The sequence below is a fragment of the Gossypium raimondii genome, chromosome 13 (assembly GCF_025698545.1).
Source record: "Gossypium raimondii isolate GPD5lz chromosome 13, ASM2569854v1, whole genome shotgun sequence".
Lineage (NCBI taxonomy): Eukaryota > Viridiplantae > Streptophyta > Magnoliopsida > Malvales > Malvaceae > Gossypium > Gossypium raimondii.
In genome coordinates, this window is record NC_068577.1 from 39276666 (window position 1) to 39281911 (window position 5246).

A 5246-nucleotide genomic window follows, 5' to 3' on the forward strand; every position below is an offset into this window, starting at 1 on the left:
AAAAAAAGGGTTAAATGGCTAAATAAGTCATTATGCCTATCCTATATCATATTTTTTTAAAAATATATTCCTATATCGACTCATTTATAAAATCTTAAAATTCCGGTAGTGATAATGAAATTGTTTTTCAAATACATATTTCAAATTAAAACCACATGGTTATATTTTATGGATTTATATTTAATAGATTGATAATATATAATTTAATGCGAAAGAAATAATCACACATTATCAAAAATATTTAAAACTAAATTCTCTTAAATTTATGTTTAGTGATATATTATAATAGCAGATAATGTATTGGTTGGGATGTTATCCTCTAATTTTGGTAGCTTTGTGCATTGGGGTAGCGTGATGAAAATGGCACTCCATTAGTGAACAATGCCTATAAGGGCGAATGACAAAAATAGTTGTAATTAGTTTTAGGTGGTTGATTATCCACTTTAAATTATTAGTTGACAATGACCTACCAAAGTTGTTCACATTGTATTTCTTTGCTTGCGGCCTTATCCACTAATATTGTTTCTTCAAATGGTTATATATGATGATATACACGTATAATTGTTATATATATTCTAGTGCAACCAAAAAAAAAACTTAATTCAGTTAATGAGTATTTTCCTTACCAATTAAGATCAGTCGTTGAGAAGGAAAAAAACAAATTGAATCGTATGCATGAGCTTAATTTGAAGGAGTGTGTACATCATTGAAATAGGTTTAGCCCCAATAATTAACTTATCACCTTTCAAGAGTAGGATTTAAACTATTGAAAACTTTAGTAGATGACACTTTTCGCAACTTCAATTCTTGAATAATTCCTACATTTATCTTTACAAAATAAATTTAAAATATTTTGTTATAAGCTGTGACAAAAACATGAAATGTTTGTTAATTTATTTGTACAAGAAAATTTTGTTTACGAGTCAAATCATATCATTCTCTATTTCACTCTCCCAATATTATATTATATAACATATTTTGTCTTAACCAGTATGCATGGTTGATAATTAAACTTGTTTTATGCTTATTATAATTTATTTTATAGTGTTATCTTTAAAAACTATATGTTCAAGTGTTAAAAAACAAAGCTCTATGTGGAGGACTCTACAATGGCGACAGGAGAAGAGATATCTAGGGCAACCAAACAAGTTTGTATGAAAGATGATAATTCGATTAAGGATGCAATCATGAAAGGGTTGAGCTCTGGTAATCACAATGTTGTCAAAATTGTGAAAAATGATGGGATTAAAGTGATCGAAAATCAGTCGTTGTGAACAGTAACAAGTTGAGTTACAAGGAAGGAGAAAGAGTAGGGAATTAAATGGCTCTAGTCAATTCTTTTGAGTTGCAAGCCTCAATTAAAAATAAGGAACGACTCGACTTTAAGAATGCCAATGAGGGAGAAGATAAAATGATGTCAATAGAAGGTTATGAGAGAGATGTAATTTTTTGTATGTGCAAATAATGATGATGATCTTGAGGAGGAAAAGGGTCTTCCTTTTTTTATGTAGGATTAACTGGTTGCTATTTCCTCTAAGCTCTCTTGTTTTTTTTTTTTTAAATTATGAATTGTAATCTATTTATTTGGAACTGCCAAAAGCAATGGGTCTATGGTTTATTAGAGTGTTTTACTCTTTTATTAAAGAGAAAAAAGCACATATTGTTTTTTTTGCTTGATACGAGAATAAGTGGCACTAAGGAGAATAATGTTATTAAGAAAGTTGGTTTTAAATCCTCATTTAAAGTAGAAGCTTGCGGTTTTTCAGGGGAAATTTGGTTGCAATGGGATCAAAAAGTAATAATGACTATTCTTGATTATAACTATAGTTTATTCATGCAGAAGTTGATGTTGTTGATAATGCAAAAGAAAGTAACAATTCCACATTGGTCAGGAAATGGCTTATAAGAGGGTTTAAATATAGTCTTACTTCCTATCTTTATTGAGTAATTGAGGCTAAGTCCCAACACACGTATGTTGTTGCCACTCACCCAGCTTGATTAGTGTTAACATGTACCACATATATTTCTTTTTGGATATTTTTGTTGTTTTTCTTCTTTTACAAAAATTATATCATTTTTGTTTCTAAACTATTATAATTTTTGACTTCATCAACCAGACTTTGCGTTTTTTTAGGAAACTAGATTTTGGCCGTTGTGTTTTTTAGGAAACTGATTCTTCAAATTTATCATTTTGCCCTTCAAAAAATCTTATAAATAGCTAGGTCATTCTCCTCGTTAAACACACAACAATACAAAATTCACTTCTTTCTCAAAGCTTCTTTGTTCTCGTTTCTGAAAACTTTTCCGATCAATTTTTTCGACCAAGTTTTCAATCTTTTTTTGTCGAACTATTTTTCTAGATCCTTTTTCGAGAAGAGCAATACCAATTGTGTTCCACCTTCTTTATTTGAGTGTAAGAATATTGAGGTTTGGTGTTAATCGTGGGGGCGACATCCACTACACGATTACATCGATTAAGAAGGATTTGCTTCTAAGGAAATGGTTCTTCCATGACACAGTAATTATTTCGTTTATTTACGCACAATTTATTCTTTCCTGTCAGTGCTAACGGTTTGTTTTGCCGTAGTATATTTCCAGCAATATAGAAGCAAAACTCATACTACTATTTAAACATGCCTGTCATGATGAACAAGTTAATTCCTGATCTATCAAAGCTCGAGCCTCTTAACTTAAAAAACTATCATCGCTAGTCTCAAAGGATGGTCATATTTTTCAAACAACTTGGAGTTGACTACGTCCTCTTCAATCCACCTGTCACCGAGAAAGTTGAAGATTCTACCACTGTTATTGGAGACTTGTATGTTGATACCACAACAAAAGCCAAGTATGACAAGAACAACAAAATAGTAAGAGGTTACATGTTAAGCCACATAGCTAACAACCTCTTTAACCTGTTTGTCAAATATAAGTCAGCTAAGTCCATTTGAGATGCCTTAGAGATGAAGTATGGAGCTGATGATGCTAGAATCATGAATTACGTTATTGGAGAGTGGCTCAAATTCCAAATGACCGATGATAAGTCGATAATGGATCAAGTGCATGCCTACGAAAAAATAGTTTCTAACATCCTAGATGAAAGGATGAAGATGTGTGAAATACTCTAACCAAATGTTTCAATTGAAAAATTGGCAAAATCCTGGTCTGACTATTGCAATCTCTTAAAGCATAAGAAGCAGGATATTTCTTTAAAGGAACTGATTTCCTAAATAAAGATTGAGGAAGCCAATTGTCTTAAAGATAAGACTTTAGGTACTTTAAATGAATTTCATTTAAAAGCTAACATTGTGTAATCTAGTTCTGGTCTCAAGTTTAACAAGTTAAAAGGCACTAAAAATTTAAAGAATGCAAAACTCCAAAATAAAAAAGCTGGCAACAGTTCAGAAGTACTCGGTAAAGGAATGGTCTTACTCAAACTTACTTCTTGCAAAACATTATCATTAATAATATTCTTTATGTACCTACCCTACATAGAAATTTGATCAGTGGTGGATTACTAAATAATGAAGGCATTCAATTAGTCTTTGAATTCAATAAACTTGTACTTTATCATAATGAAAATTATGTTGGGAAAGGTTATCTGAGCGAAGGTTTATTTGTGATTGAGACTATGCTTAATAATAACAATAAAGCCACCATTTCTGCATATATTGTTGAATCCCTTGATATGTGATATGCTAGATTAGGTCATATGAATATTCATTCTCTAAATAAAGCTCAGAAAAATGAATTTACTCCCTAATCTAGATGATAGTAGCTTTAATAAATGCAAAATTTATGTTGAATCCAAGCATGCTAGACCTTCATTAAAAACTCTTATTAATAGGAAGATTGAACTTTTAGAGTTAGTTCATACTGATCTAGCAGACTTTAAAAACACAGAGAGTAATGGTGGAAAACGCTACAATAACGCATTTGTAGATAACTACTCTAGATATACAAAGGTTTATCTTCTAAGATCAAAAGATGACGCTGATAAAACGTTTCTTCTTTATAAAGTAGAAGAAAAAAACCAATTTGATAAGAGAATAAAACTTCTTAGATATGATAGAGGTGGTGAATATGACACTAATTTTCTTAAACAGGTCTGTGAGAAAAACGACATAATACATGAGTTTTATTATCCTTATTTCCCACAACAGAATGGCATAGTTGAAAGGAAAAACAAAACTCTAAAAGAAATTATGAATGCTTTACTACTAAGTTCTGGTTTACCTGATAGTATGTAGGGAGCATACTTTTTGCAAACTATATTCTTAATAAAGTGCCTCAAAAAATTAGATTGTACCCTACATGAATTATGGAAAGGTTATGAATGTAATATGCAACACTTGAAGGTGTTAGAGTGCTTAGAAAAATTAGGCTTGCTTGCTTTTAAAAATAGCATTATCGGATCTAAAATTGTTGATGTTGTATTTATTGGGTGTGCTCTAAATAGTGTTTCATATAGATTAATGTATTTGCATGATTATTCCATATGCGAATCTAAAGATGTTATTTTCTTTGAAAATATTTTTCCTTTAAAACAATCTAGTATAAGTACTAATATACAATTAGACGAGCATGTTTCTTCTAATGGTACATATAATAGAGATGTTTTTAACAATGATGTTGAACTTAGGAGGAGTAAAAGATGAAGGACTATCACTAGTTTCAAACCTAATTTCCTCACTTCCTTTGTAATTGAGACTAGTGATTTAGGCCTGATAATTGATTCTATTACTCATGCATTTTGATAGATGGGGATCCAAAAACCTGTGATTAAGCTATAAAAGCAATAGATACTAGTTTTTAGAGAGATGTCATTAATGATAAGTTAGAGTCTATTATGCTTAATCACACTTGGGAACTAGTAGACTTGCCAAAAGGTTTTAGACCTATTAGAAATAACTGGGTCTTTAGAAAGAAACTTAAGACCAGATGGGTCAATAGATAGGTATAAGGCAAGACTAGTTGTAAGAGGGTTCACTCAGAAATTTGGAGTAGATTATTTTGATACATATTCTCCTATAACTAAGGTCTCAATCATTCGTGTTTTGTTTGTTTTAGCTTCTATTCATAATTTATTGGTTCATCAGATGGATATGAAGACAACTTTCTTGAATGGTGATTTAGGTAAGAAGATCTACATGGAGCAACCTCCAGGATTTGTGGCAGCTGGTATGGAAGATAAAGTTTACAAACTTAAAAAATCTCTATACGGTTTCGAACAAGCTCCAAAATAATGC